We start from the raw sequence: 15,625 nt of genomic DNA, 5'->3' as shown, positions 1-15,625 counted from the left end.
TAGTAAGCAAAACCTTCACTGAACTTAAAGATGTTGTGACACCAAGAGTAAGATAAGAATAACAAGCATCAGTAACCCAATTCCTTTGCATATTTAGAAGAATATTTAACTAACCCGCCGAGTTTTACTTCGATGCAAATCCATATTTCAAAGCTCACGACAAATCGCTGGCTCCAGTAAGCCTTCTCTCCCTCGCTGGCACCCCGGGCTGCCACCAAGGCTGACAAAAGGCAGCTGAGCTCAGCTGAGGAGCTCCAAGCTCCAAACCACACACCAGGCTGGAGTACTTACGTGTAACTTGAAGTAGATTAACTTTCAAGCATGAAAGCCGCTCAGTGTTTTTGAGAAACGGCCTATAACATCATGCCTCCTTAGTAACACCGGCCTGTTGAATGGGAGGCTGAAGCAATATGTGGGCCAGCAAGGCTTCTGGGAGCGGCTGTTAGTGGCACGAGAAAGCTTTGTGAGAAGGAAAAGCTGAGTTATTATTTACGGATACCCAACAGACTGTAATTTGCTCGATGGGTTTTGTACATCTTCATGGTTTGCGAGGTGCAAGAGACCTTCCATGTGAACTGACTGTAGGTGGGTCAGGCTGGAGTCCAGAGTACTCGGCTATGGATGCTCACACATCTCAACCTGCTGCTCACGGGTTCGCTTCAAAGCACTCAAAGAGCATCTGTGGATGATCAGCCTGGAATCTTTGCAACACAAACAGATCAGCATTCCTGTCTACTCTGATCTCTGCTGCCTTTCTGAAGCACAGAGGTAACGCTCCAAGAGAGTTTCATCTGTGCCAACTCATGCTGGGGCATTCTTCCTTCCCCAGGGAGCAGGACACGGCACCCAGCAGGCACCCACTGTGACTGCAGTCCCTCTGCTGGGCCCCAGCTCTGGGGCTGGCTGCACTGTGGCACGCTGATAATTCTGGTCGTGGTTTTTCCTGATGGTCACCGGCAGATGCAAAGTGAAATGGAGAGGCCATGCTGTAGCACTTCACTGGTGACACTCTGTACCTGAGGGATTTCCACACTTTCCCATACTATTTTCTACCTTACTGACATGCTGGCCTCCTCTACACCTTGTGGTAATGCACGTGGTACCTTCTGTGCTGTGTAAAATGAACCACCTTTTGCTCAGTTTCAGCCTGCAGTCCTAAAAGGATGGGCTCAGAAATATGGCCTCAGTCCTAGACAGGACTCTGAGTATGACTGCTATATAGATATTTAATAATAACATTCATCAAGAGAGTCACAGCAATATTTCACGTGATCCAAATACACAATGTAGATGAGGATACTACCAACCCTTTCTCACTGTTCACTGTTTAACCTATAGGAACCAGGCTGAAGGACAAGAGATGATCCAGAACTTGCTGCAGAAAGATTAATTCTGCACATGAAGTCTCTGCTTAGCAGCAAAACAAAATGAGGCCTATGGCCACATATTCCATCTACTCACATCACTCAGAAGCACAAGCATCATCTCTGCACCGGTTTGCTGACCTGATTTTTTGCCAGGGTTTATCTGTTTATAGCAATTTGGTGTAAAATGCCACATGTGGCCTGTTTTCAACTGGTAACATAATCATATTAAAATAAGAGCTTGTGATGAATAAAACATAACACAAAAGCAAAAACAATGATTCTCCAATAATGTGGATTTGTCTTTTGCAGTGCACAAAAGATGTCCAGAGAGAAAACTAATGTGGACATAAAACACCAGCAGGCTTACAAAGAAGGATCCCAGGCACTATTAGGAAGGCATCATCCTATTGCCACTGGGACTTCCTGAAGGACACAGGAGCAAGGTCTTACGTGTGTGTTTGCAGACGCGTCCCTGCCTGCTGGCTGCTTGCTGCTGGGGTGTGACTGTGGTTCGTGCTGCCCTGGGGCTGCCTGCCAGCTGCGCATGTTGGAAGTGGGATCTGCAAGCAAGATGTGAGGGTAGCTTTGCTTTCTGACCCTCATCACTTCTCACCACGTGTCACAGGCAAACCTCATGGAGACAGCGGGACTCGCTGTGCAAAAGCCAAGCTACAAGCAAGCAGGCAGTTGGACAGTCAGAGACAGAAAAAGACAGCCTATAGGTGGGGAACCTGGGTGATTTTTCATCCCATGTTGTTGTTTTTTGGGATGCAAGTGCACAGGAGGGAGGGAAACGCAGAAGGAAAGTTTCTGGTGGATGTAAACCAAAGACTGGAGAAGACAAAAAGGATGATGATATGCAAGAATGAAGGAGCTGTGCCTGCAGACAACTGCTTGCTCGACTGAAGTACCTTGAGCGTAGAGCTGAGTTCTAGAAATGAGCTGGAAAGAATTGAAAGGAATTCAGAGAGGGGATCTTCAGATATGGCTGAAGAGAGATGAAGTGCAAATGAAACAGACAATTTAAGGTTCGCAGGGACCTGCTGAACAAGAGGACCTCTCCAGAGCACTGTGACGACAGAAGGTCAGCTCCCAAGGTGGACAGGGAGAAACACCAGCAACTATGAAATAAAACTGACAAAAGGGCTTGACGCAAAGAAGAACAAGAAGAAACCGAAGACTGGGAATAACAAAGTGGAGAAGAACAGCTGGGTCTCCGGGAAGAAAAGCTAAACCAACAGAGAGCTGGGGTATAAAGGTGATCGGCAGAGAATATAGTGGGTAGCAGGAGAGCTGAACAGAGCCACATGCAGACAGAAGAACAAAGGGGAGAGGCTTCGGCTTGCAGACAGCATCCAGCCATTGAAGACACACACAACTGAGGTCACACTATTATGAAGAAGCGGCAGGAGGAAATTCAGTCACTAGCTTGAAGTTTATGAACTTGACTGGAGCTGGAGTGGATGGAGGAAGATGATGGTGAAAGCCATGGTGTCGGACAAACTCCAGCTCTCTGGAGGAGGAGAGCAGGAGCACAGCATGCCAGGCTGGGCTTCAAGGGCAGGCAGGGTGGTTCAGTCACAAGGAAGAGTTCCTAAGGACAGCCGCGTCCTGACTGCACCGCGTACTTTGGGATCTGCTAAGATCACAGCTGGCATAACTGAAAAATGTGCTGGCTATGAAAGGAGATGGAAAGAAAGGAGTTGCAGAAAGCAAGCACTGGAGCTGGAAAATAATCCAACTTGCTTTCAGCAAGAGATGGACAAATTAATGGGCAGAAGGACAGGAAACAATTGCCTGTGATAGCAGCACACAGAACTCCGTGACCTGGAGAAATCCCTTTCAGTCATGCAGCTGATGTCAGCGGAAGGACTGCAAGTGCCTCAGAAAAAACTTCACCACCACAGCTGAGAAAATTCTCCCCTTCTCACGTCTTCTGTACATTTTCCCACTACTCATGATAACAGGGTTGTGCAGAAGCTGTTAGCAACAAGATCGTGTGCAGATGTCTGGCAGAACACCAACAAACACCGAAAGTGGATCCTCCCATTTACCTCCTGCCACTTCGGGAGCAGGTCCGTGGCCTTGGAGCGTGTGCTCTTCAGCTCAGCTGGCCACATAACCCAACACTTTTTTGCGTTTTTCTTTAAAAACCCACCTGGTGATTGAGAAGCCTCATGGGCGTCACTACTGCTGGAGCATCTGTCTCAGAAGACAGACATGGTCAGAGTAATGCCCAAGCTGAGGCTCCGTGAGCCCCCTCTGCTCCTGGTGACATGGCAACAGCCCAAGCACACTCAATATGACACATCTTGTCAGTCAGCTGGAGTAAAATGAATGTATTTCTTTGGCTATGAATTCAACAGAGTAAGTATGCAAAGCAACAACAACACGAACAACAATCCCTACAGGAAACAAAACTGAGGGGTGCCAATTATTTACCTACAACAGAGGAGGAAATGCTCGAATTACAAAGCTAAAACATCTGGGCATGTTTCCATGTTCCAGTCAAGTAAAGGACAGGCTTTATGTGCACTTAGAACAGACACATTTTTATACAGCCTGGATTTAAACACTTTCTTACTGTATCCGTTTTACAAGGGTGAAAGGTTTACACAACTGCGAGGGAAAAATGCCTCTGCTCAAAGCTTGTCCTCTACAAAGACAGCACCAAGCTTCTTTCTCACCCCAAAAACACCTTTTCCCCCAGCAGGGGAATCCTGAAGGCTGTCTGCACAGTGCACATGTGAGGGCCCACCCTTCGCTGCTGCCGGAGGTGCTGTGGGGTGAGGACGTGCCCAGGGGCTGCCATGGAGCAGCCCTACAGAAAGCCTTCCTCCTGCATGTGCTCTCCCTCGAGTGGCAGTGGGCTCTGGCTCCTGAACCCCTGCAGCAGCAATGGGCTCAGCAGTAGCCTGGAGGCACTCAGAGCTGGCCATGCCTGCCATGGAACCAGTGCCTGGTGGCGTGGATGATGCCCATGGCTGTGAGCATCTCCTCGTTCAGATGTCCCCAGCACCAGCATCATCCTGTTGGAGCTTAATATACACCCGAGCAGAGAAAAAAAAATCCACCAGGTAAAAATAAACAGCCTACTAGACTGACTGAAAGCCCACCTACACAAATGGGAATTGTATTAGCTGGACTAGATTATGGGTTAATGATAGCTGTTCCATAATTAAAGTTGTGAGAGTGTTTCAGCTTGAAGCTGAATAAACAAAAGGTCACAAGCATCCAGACAAAGCCCAGCATGCCAATTCCTATTTGCACACACCTTTAACAAACCAAGAGCTTTTATTTGTTGTAGATCATGAGGGTGGATGAAGAGGGAGCATCCACAGTGAAGGAAAATCTTTTTACGGAGAAGTGGGGGAAGAAGCGAAGCAGAAGATGTGGCTTTTTTCTGCGGAGTTGTGAATAAGCGCAGGTGTTGGAACGAGTTCTATATATGCGGTTAGATCGTTCAGAAAAAGAGCTTTAGAGAAATTAATTACATGTCAGAGCCTCTGACAGGTCTTTTAAGAATTATGATACTTTTGAATGAAAACATTATATACTTAAAAAGAAATACCATGTAAATGTCTCTGAGATATTTACATTCAGTGGAGTAATAGTAGAAAAGAATTCAGCTCTCTCCGCAGTACAAATGGATGCTGAACACGCTGTGCTTCTCCTAACAACATCTTCTGCCCTTGGTGGACTTCATTAACTCTCAGGCAGAATTAAAAGATCGAGTTCAGGGCCATCTGCCACGAATCAGATGCAAACAGCAGTAATGCTCACTCAGAGTGCTCCCCGGGCTGCAGCCCTGACCAAAGCAAGGCCACCGTGCTGCACGCTTCCTCTGCGCTCACCGGGGCAGCGAGGCCTGCAGAGAAAAATACCTTCTTGCCTTCTCTTTTCCCCATTCTTTCTGTCCCAATAAAACCCGTGCACACCATATGATAGAGGAAAAAAAAAAACCAACACACTATACACGATGGTTCCAAAGGTGATGTTCCAAATGAAATGATCCTCCCACTCTGCTCATCATGGTGCCCATCATGGCCACCATCCCCAGGCTATGGATGATGCCAAATTTCAGGGTCCCAGTTTCAAAGCTAGAAAATTCTCATGAGGAAATCAATCTCCTTGTAGTTTTATCCACTTCTGTCCTATCAATGATGATGACCATGGGAGAAAAGGCCGAGTGAAGGAGAAAGGCAAGACGGAGGTCTTAGAGAGTTCATTCCGGCAGCAAGACATCTAACGCCTGCAGAGGTAGGGTTCAACAGAATAAACGCTAGCTGCGAATACGTTCGGCAGTCTAGATATAAATATGGATAAAAGCCTCCAATTAGGAAAAAAATGGGAAAAAATGAAGTTGATAAAAAAAGAGCTTGCAGAGAAAATGGAGAACACAAAAATCATGAGAAGAAGAAACAATTTAAGAACTCGTGTGTTCCCAGAAGGTGTAAAGGATGGATGGCTTGTTAATATTCATAGCAAGCCTCCACTTTCTTCTCAGCTGAAAGCAGATGCAACAATTATCACAGAGCCCGAGCCCCAACTCCAGCAGACCCTGAGACACGATATTAAGAGCTGACTATTTTAGAGGAGATTCTGAAATAAATGGCAGTTTCTGACCTTACTCTGGGAGGACTTAAGGTGCAAGTGTTTCAAGACCTGTCACAAACAACTTTAAGGAAAAGGGAAGGAAGTGAACAAAATTATAGCCTTCCTGACACAGCACACATAAAATACAGAAGAAGCTTTCTCTGTAAATGTATTCTCACACATCATGAACAGCAGTATATCATAAAGGGAAAAAGGCAGCAATTAAAAGCCTCAAGAAGCTGAAACGCATGAAGGAATGTCTGAAATACAGCGCGTTTCAGCTTAATGGTAGAGAAGGGATTGCTGCTAAACCCAGAAGTACCAGGAGATGAGAGCGGGCTGAAAGGGTGGTACAGTGTGGGTGTGCAAGGGGATGGGGTGAGGCTGAGGGGAACTGGGGAAAGCTGGAACCGTGTGGGTAGAGGAATATGCAAGCAGCAACGTGGAGACTGGAAGAGGCTGAAAAAATGGGAGCAGCAAAGACAGCCTGCACCCAGCAACAAACAGCAAGGAGCAAGGGGGATGGAAAGGCAATAGGGAAGTGCAGACCTGGCCTCAGAGCAGGGCAGTGCTGTGGAAGAGGAGACTGCTGACCCAGCCCAGAGAATGCAAGCGAGCAGTGGGAAAGCTCATGATTTACGTAAGCAGCAAAGTGTGAGGCTGAATGCATCCGCAAGAGAAGAACCCAGACACCCTGCACCATGGTGCAGGCACACGGTGTAGAGCTGATTTGCTCAGTAGCTCCACGAAGGTCACAAATAACCTGGGCTCATTATTTTCTAGCAGACCCAATTTTAGGAATTAGGAAATCAAAATGGAGCCAATGCTGAGGAAAAGCACAGCTCTGCACTACGCTGTCCCGCGCTACAACATCTGCACAAAGATTGTCAGAAGTATCTAAGAGCAAATTGCTACGAAACGCTTATGGGAGGCTGGCAGGGCCAGGACAAGAGGGACTGACTACACACAGCTTCAAACCGCAAACCGCAGCCGCCAGCAATAAGCCACAAAGCACAACGTGGGCCAGAACGGGGAAAGGCCCTTTGTGAAGCACCTCTGCCTCACTGCCTGCATTTCCCTGCTTGTGCTCAGCCTGCTGGAGCCCTGGCCATCTCCATGTGGCCACACACAGACCACAACATCACTCCTCTCCTTAAAAGCAACAGATTTCTGAACATGTCGTTCTCACTCAATCGCCGGACCTAAAGTTAAGATGAATCAGAAAAGTTAAGGGCCCACATTTCTGAGAAAACGAGGCTAGAATGATTAAAAACTCCAGCTCCTGTAAACCTGCAGGGGTTGAGAATGCAGTGAGATGTGGGGGGGTTAACATTACAAAAACACACGGACCTCTCCAAAGCTAATTATGTACCAGTCCAGCCTAAAACAACAAAAGCCATTAAGGAATAGTTCAGGGTGGAGATTTGTTGATGGGAAAAATTGCTTCAGTTAAATAATATTATTTTACCAAAATTCTCATTCTGCTGCAGTATTTATGTATAGGTCTACAAGACAGTATCTTAAAAGCTTAGCAAAGCCTTCCTGTGAACCTAATCAGGAAATACGAGCGACCAAGGTCAAGTACATTAATATTACTGAAGGCTTTCTAAGAAAAGAGATGCTTCACGGTTCCCTGCACACTGATATTATCAAATAACTCAGCTGAAGAACGGTGTGTAAAATGTTGTTTAAAGACATGGATTAATACAGAGCCAGAACAGCACAAGGAAACACATTTCACAGAGGTATGCTGAAGAAAAGGCTCCGTTCTAAACGTCAGGATTCCCTGCTAGAAAAGTTTCTTCTTGCTGTTAACAACCTGTTTTAAAAAAAAAGAAAAAAAAAAGAGAGAGAGAGAAAAAAAAAAAATCTGTATGAATTTGTAATACATTGAAGTTTGGACTAAAGAGGGCAATTAAGCTGGCTGGTGTAGGAGGAGGATAGGAAAGCTCATCAGGACAGCTGCAGTAACCCTAGCGAGGTAAACGTCTCTTTTCCAATACTTTCAAATTAGAAATTTTATAGTGAAAAAGAAATCTTAGAAGAGCTCATTTTTCTCTCATTAGCAATTAACACACATGGACGTGGGATAAAAAGTGCTCGTTTATAAAGTCCACAGAATTTTCTTAAAAGCATGGGTAGCAGGACCACAAAACTGAGTGCCTGGATGAGGCAGGGGAAGGAATAGAGTTGCCACGAGGCATGGAAGGGCTCCTTCTTACTACGGTCACACAGGGACCATTCAGTGCACATGGAGGCCCTTTTCTGTGTGGATGCTGTGCCCATGTGTACCCAAATGCATCATCTGTGCCCAGCTGTGCCAGGTGGGAGCACTCACAGCACCACCCAGACTGCAGGGCTGCAGGGTCACAGCAGCCCTTGAGAATCCAGGAGAGCCAAGCTGCTAGGGAACAGGCAAAGGCGACAGTGGTCCCCAGAATGGTTTCACTTCCCTCCTTCACACGGAACCCCTCAGACATTAAAGCTGATTTCTTAGCCAGTCCTACTGGGTCCCGCAGACGAGGTGAATGCAGGAGGGACGTGCACACAGCCCTGTGCAGCACCTACTGACCTGAGCGTGTTTCATGGCAGAGCAAGTGGGCTCAGCCAGCTTGCACAGCTGGAGCACCTCGTCCTACAGGGAAAACAGCTTCAAAGTCTCATCCTGTGATGTGCATCTGAAGGAGCTAATGCTTCTGACTAAAAAGGGAATAGGGGTAGGTAGGAAAAGCAAATGATCAAAACACTTATCACACAGTGAAAAGAAGTTATCGGGCCTGATAAGGTGTCTGAATTGATGATGATTATAAGATACCATCCATTTTTAGCTAATAATTCAGAAAAAGGATGAATTATTTGAGGAATAATATGTGATCATTTATTTAAAGACTTATTATAATGTATATGTTCTAGGAAGCAGAGTTAGGGCTGCATGAGCACGTTAACACTTACTCGTCTGGACTGCGTCTGTTTAACCAAAGGCAGAGATTTCATAGCCCTGTATGAGGCTTTAAAACCAAGTGGCTGGTTTAGTTTATAGGGCTCCTGCATTTATAAAACAGCAAGTGATTTTACAAGGCTGTTTTATACACACTCCAGTTTTCCTCCACTTCTCTATTCACATTCAATAAATGTGCCAACATTCGCTTTTGAGAGCTGGTTCATTTATTTAAAATTCCCAAACAACCCCATCCACAACTCCTCATGCCTTAGCGGTTCACCCAATTAGTTGAGAGTGTCAATTAAATATGAAGATACGTCTCTTAATTTTCACTCAGAAAGATGTTGGGTTCAGCCCAGCACTGGGGGCGATTTCTGAAGGCAAAATCCTGCCTTGGGAGAGCCTGCAGCTCCTAAGATATCGGTCCAAATCCCCGCCTGTATCCAGGTAACAATTCGGAATGCTGATATTTAAGAGGAGAACTATCTGGACAGCTGCCCCAACTCCCTAGGAAGCAATGTTTAGTTAAAGTCTTGGATATCACTGAAAGAATATGTGGAGATGTCACACTGCGGCTGAAGCATTTTTTCAAGTGCTGAATTATTCACCCGTGAATCTCTGATGTGAAATCCAAATGCTCCGGTACTGCCCTGGCTTTAGACAATGTCTAATTCCTTTCTGTGTCACGGCGGGGTCCCTTCATCAGCCTTCTTTCATCTCTAATCACAGTGAGGTCATGGATTATTACTCATATTCACTGCACAGCTCAAGTCGCCGGGCCCGGGACTCTCAGTGCTCCGCCTGCACCAGCCCAACAGCGCCAGCAGCGCGCAGCACCCCGTCCGGCCACCCTTCTGCAGCCAGGAGGATGTCAATATGTTTCCCTGCTCTTTCCCTGTGAAAGCATAGCGGGAGGAAAAATCATAAACAAAGGCATTTATCAGCTTTTGCTGGAGGTGTTGCTCTGCATATCGAGTTGAGCGGCTGCGATTGTTTCATTAGGAGGAGCTGGGTTACGTCTGCGACGTTAACGAGTCTTGGAGAACAGAGGGAAAGAGTACTACAGGCATTGCCACAGAGAAGATAAATAGGTACGCATCCTGTCCCTGACACTAGTCAATACATCACAGCTTTATTCACTTAAGGCAGCCACGAAATCAATTCTTCAGTAAAAATATAAAATTTGTATCCAAATCTGTGCTCACTGTATTAGTGAGGCACGAAATGATGGAACAGGAGGAAATCCACGTCTATGCAGCAAGCTTTAGGTCCGCTGGTTTGCCTTTGCCTCATGCAAAGCCCCACTAAGTACTTTGTTTTCCACGAACCATCACCTTTTTTCTTCATTTTTTCTCAAAACCAAATAATTCATCTCTATTCAGGTTCCTCACACAGCCACGTTCTCAGCCCCTCGAGGACAGTACCCACTGTGGCTGTGAAAGGATCTCAGGCCAAACAGCAGCACTGATACAAACCACAGGAACTACTAGAAGTAAAAAACCCTTCTCTTTGAAAATGCTAACAAAGAATTAACAGAACACATTCTAAACCAGTCAAAATCCCAGCTTCATTCTGGATAAAATTCTGAGCCTTGCACCCTAGAGAGTGAGACAAGGACAAAGCCAAAAAACAACAGTCAGTTCAAGTGTAACCCCAAGGGTGAAGTCACAGACCCTTTCAGGCTGAGGTTCTTATTCCCCAGTCTGCAGTTAAAAGATTGCAAGGAGATCTTGGGGATCCCATGCTTTGTGCAAACAACTTGAATCCCGTTTCAGATTTTCCAAATTGTGTAGTGCTTTTTGGACAGCAGCCATCAATTATATGGGAGCTTTCAACTATTTCAAGCTAAAATTGATCAGCAATTTTTGAAGAACGCACTGCAAATTGCTCTGCTAATCACAGCAACTCAAGCCATGCAACTGTATTAAAATAACATCACTGCTAAGCCAGAAGCCAAAGGCAGCAAAGAAATGCTGAGCTCAAGTTTCCTGCTCTGGGTTCTTCATCTTGCCCACTTGTATCTGCATGCTGTCACCTCCGTGGCTTTTTCTTGGTGATATTTCGAGATTCCAGATGGCTGCTCACCAATTCAGTGCTAACACCACTTTGTGTTTCAATGATGCTTTAGTTCCCTAAGCACTGGGGCATGCTTTCAGAGGATGGCCTTGTTTGGAGCACTGAGTACTGACCTCCCCGGGCTGCCGGCACGTGGCACTTACCAATAAGGATCTGCAGCCACACAGTTTTACAGCGCAAGCATCAGCTGCACCTGGAAAAGACTTAGCTGAAAAACAACATGTCCCTTCAAGGAAACACTGCCGTGCAGAATAAGGAGAAGATATTAAATTCCTTTCATGCTAACTTGCCTCCAAGCCCTTTAATGGAGACCAGGAGAGATGGAGACACCACAGGTACACGGGTGGTTTGCTCCTGGGTGATGATGTCTGCTCTGCCTCCCTCCCAGCACTCCAACCCTGAACTCCAAGAGCACTGCAGAGACGAACAATCGAAGCACCCAGCCTACAGTGTGCTCTAAAAGCACTTTCTTCCTTCTCTGTGTATTATTTTCCAGCTATGCAGTTAAGAGGAGAAAGAAATCAAGATGCAGAGCTTCATCCAGACAAAGCAAACATCTGCCAGATGTGAACCCAAAGCCGGTTCCGGTCATGCCATGCATCCTCATCACTGGGTACCCCCATCACTGAGCATCCCTATCACTGTGCATGCCCATCACCAACTGTCCCTATCACCGAACCAATCGCTGCCTGTCCCCATCACCGAGTGCCCTCACCAGCAGGCACGGGCAGGAGAACAATTCCCTTGCCACCAAGGTGACAAACACAAAGGTGGTGAAGGAAGGAATAATCACCCAGCACTCCCGTGCATTTCACTTACGCTGGTGGAAGAGTCTCCACAATGGATTAAATCAAAGTCCGTCGCCAAGTTCAAGAACATGTTTAATGCAGATCTATTCATTTCAAGGAGGGTCTGCACAATGGATAGCTTTCCCCTTCAAAAATTATTCAGACCTGCACGCTTCTTTTTCATTCTTCTGTATCTTAACATTTAAAAGAGAAATACAGCATATTTGTAACTGGAGAAACATTGCACAAATCATAGCTTGCTGTAAAAGTGTATTTCACAAAGACTTTACATGGTAAAGGGACAAGGACCACTTGTTGATAAATGACTTTCACTCAGAGAGGAGTGGCATATTTGTGTGCACTGTAAGTGGTGCCACTGTGGAGCAATTTGATGGAAGTCCAGTAAAATGTGGTGTGCAGGTTCCACTTAACCTCACTTACATCAAATCAATGGACAGGGATGGTGTTGGTGGACAAAGCAGAGTGCAGTGTATGCATGCACCAAAGCACCCAAACACCCATCCTGAACCATCCCCTATCACTCCTCTCATCCCTTTGGACCTGCCCACAGAATGAGGAAGCAAGCAGCTGCATAGTGGGGACAAAGTGATGCCCCACAGGGGAAACTTATCAACCAGCAACACAGAAATTAAGTATTGAAGTGGAGCCCGAGCTGTGTCCACAGCTCTCGTTTAAGGCAGTGTTAGCACAACATCCTAAAGTCACCGAGGGGATTCCTGTCCGTCACCACAGAGAGATGATGCTGTGAATGACGCAGCAGGCAGTGCCTGATTTTTCACCCTGGATCTTAAAAATGGGGATTGGCACGTCGAAGTCCATCCAAAGGACGGAGAAAGGCTGCTTTCACAGCAGGACAAGGCTTGCAGCAATTTAAAGTGATGGCTTTTGGCATGCCACATTTGAGAGGTTAATGGAGAAGGTATTGGATGGCGTGTCTCAGCCAGTTTGTTAAACCTACATGATGTCCTGGTGCACACTAAAAATCTCTGAGCAGGAACCGGTAAATGGGCTGCAGCAAGCTCCGGGCTGCAGTGCTGAAAGCAGACCCAAAGAGATGTGAGCTGCTTCAGAAAGAGCCAATTTACCCCAGGCACGGCAAGGCAGAGCTGGCAGCACCAGGTGCAGCAGCAGCTGCGGCCGGTCAGCCCCGTGCATGGGGACATGCAGAGCTCAGAAGGGCTCAGGTCAGGTTATCTGGGCTTATTTGAGGGTTCGTTGATATTTCACATCGGATATGAACTGCCTGAGAAAACAGAATGGTTTCAATGGCAAGCAGAGTGTGACTTCCACCCTGCAAGTGACAGCTGGGCTCACCTCCAGTTTGATATGCCTTCATAGGACTCTATGGGATGGCAAGTTTGGGGATCATGGGTCAGGTTCACCCTTACCCAAAAAAACACAACAGTCCTGACAGAGGAGTGGCTTATTATAGCAAAAACTGATTACTAAGGAAAAGAAGTAAATAAACCACTTGGTGAATAATCTGCAACACATCCTCATTGCTATTTGGCTGGGAATAACCTTCTGGAAATGACAGAGCACCCCAGTGCACAACAGGTTGAGGAAGCTCCAGAAATCCCAGATGGCAGCATGATGGCTCTACAAAGCCCAGGGCTCCCACGCGTCTGCATAGACTCTGTGGCTGTAAATCCTGCTCCAAGGGAAAGGGCACAGGGAAGAAGCGTGCACAGAAAGATCCCTGAATGATGGAAACCTGCATTAAGAAGCGATGCAGCCCAAACGCAGATAGCTAGAGGGCTTTGGCTGAGTGGTACTTTTGCAGAGGGACACATATGCAGCATCAGTGAAGGAAGCCCACCCCAAGCAAGCAGGGAACCACAGCTAGAAGCTTAAGCTAACTAAAGGCATCTCCAAAAGCTGACATCACAAAACACGGCCTGGTGTTTTGGTGTGTACCAAGGACATGCCCTGCCAGCACAAAGTGGCTCTCCTTTAGGGTCAGGCACAGGACCAGGTGCTGTGGGCACAGTGCTGGGTCTGTCTGCCAGCTGACAAATGCCCACAGCTCCAAGAGCTGCTCCAAGAGCCCATCAGAAATCAAACCTCTTTAGCCCGAGGGAAATGACACATGTTTTGTTGCACAATCTCCATGCCCATTATGCCCATTACTGAACACAGGTGTCACTGCTGGTCACCTCCACCTGCTGACAGGCTGTGGTCCTCCCTGCTCTCAGCAAGCAGCACTTCCATGAATAGTGAGCAGACCTCTGGGTTGAATGCTGCCAGCAGGTCAGGTCACTGCTGCAACTCCTCTGCCTGCAGCACGCTGTTGCTTTTCTTGGTGTTGATTCGCCAATATTTCACTAATACATCCCTGATATGGGTTCTTTGTATAGCTCAGGAAGAAATGACACAGTTACTCTCGCTCTTTAGATCCGATTGTGTGCGGGAGGTGAAGTGCCACTGAATTTATGCTAAGATTTTAAAGGATGCTATCAATTTGAAACTCACAAAGTACTTCAATTTTTTTCATCTCAGTTAACAATCTCGCAGCACTGCAGAAGTGAAGGGTTTCAAACCATCTAAATTTAGTGCTTCCCGCTCCCTGGCACCACCATCTTCGCCTGCCTGGTGCTCTGCCAGCGCTTACGCTCCTGGAGTTGGCAACAAGGTGACAGCATCACCTGCAATGCAACACTGTGCCCGGCCCGCCGGGCTGCAAAGAAGCACTTAAAACGTGTCCCAGATATGGCCTGGAGGCTCAGACAGCAAAGTCACATAAACGGAATAAAGGTTTGCGGTCTTTTAAATGATGCAATTTAAGCCAGTCCTACAAGTGCTGCACACAGAGGGATCGGCCCCGTTCCTCCTGCAGCTCTCTGCCAGCCTGGCTGCACATCACTCCAGCTCGTCCTCCCAAGGCTGTGCTAAACACTGCTGATGTGCTCGGGATGCCCAGCTGCAGGGCACCGAATCATTCCCCCTTCTTACAGAGCTCCAAATGAAACAGAAAGTATTTTAGATGGCAAATGGACTTAGAACAGTGTAGAATAGGTGTAGACTGCACCAGTCCATTATGCAGAGGTCCCTGACCTGCGCTGGTGCATGTCATCATGCTGCAAGATACAGGAAAGCCGAAGGAATGCAAGATTTTCTTTGGAAGTCTTGAAAATCTTACAACATGCAGATGCGCATCACCCATAAAAATATTCCAGAGCAAGTTAAAAGTCTCTCTTATAAAAACACAGCTCTAAAATGCTTCAATGGATGGAAACCATTTTTAGTTTTTTTTTTTTTTCTTAAATTGCATCTGGGCTGATAGCTTCAACACTGAGCTGCAGCCCATGAGACAGAAATACCAACTCCGTGCTAACAGTAGTGCTGCTCCCATCGCTGTAATGATCTTAATCAAAGCGTATTGTGATAAAAAAGGGATTCTGGTTTGACTGCCTTCAGTGTGCTCTAGCTATCTGAGTGTCCAGATTCCATATTACTCAGGGAAGCTGCCTCAAAGGTTTTCCAGGAACGGCAGCGACAGCTTTTCAAGGTGCCAGTGGCATATCTCAGTGCCAGGTGAAGAACAGCCCCTGTGCAGATCCTTGCTGCGTGCGGTCCCCAAGGCACACAGGCAGCACCCAGCCCTGTGGCAATGGCAACTGGAGCCCAAAGTAACAGCACAAACCATCCCTGCTGCGAACATGCTGTACTCTAATTTGTGGCAAAATGCAACAGGTGCTACAACACAGGCGGGGGAATGTGAGGAGGAGGAGAGCAGCGCAAATGGGAACAAGCGCCTGGAAAATGAGACGTACCCAGGGAGATGCTCTATTTAAGTGCTATGCCAGCTAAAAGTTAAGCAAACAAGCTGATGAAAC

Source organism: Tetrao urogallus, assembly GCF_951394365.1.
Source record: "Tetrao urogallus genome assembly, chromosome: 13".
Lineage (NCBI taxonomy): Eukaryota > Metazoa > Chordata > Aves > Galliformes > Phasianidae > Tetrao > Tetrao urogallus.
This window is presented reverse-complemented; position numbering follows the sequence as displayed.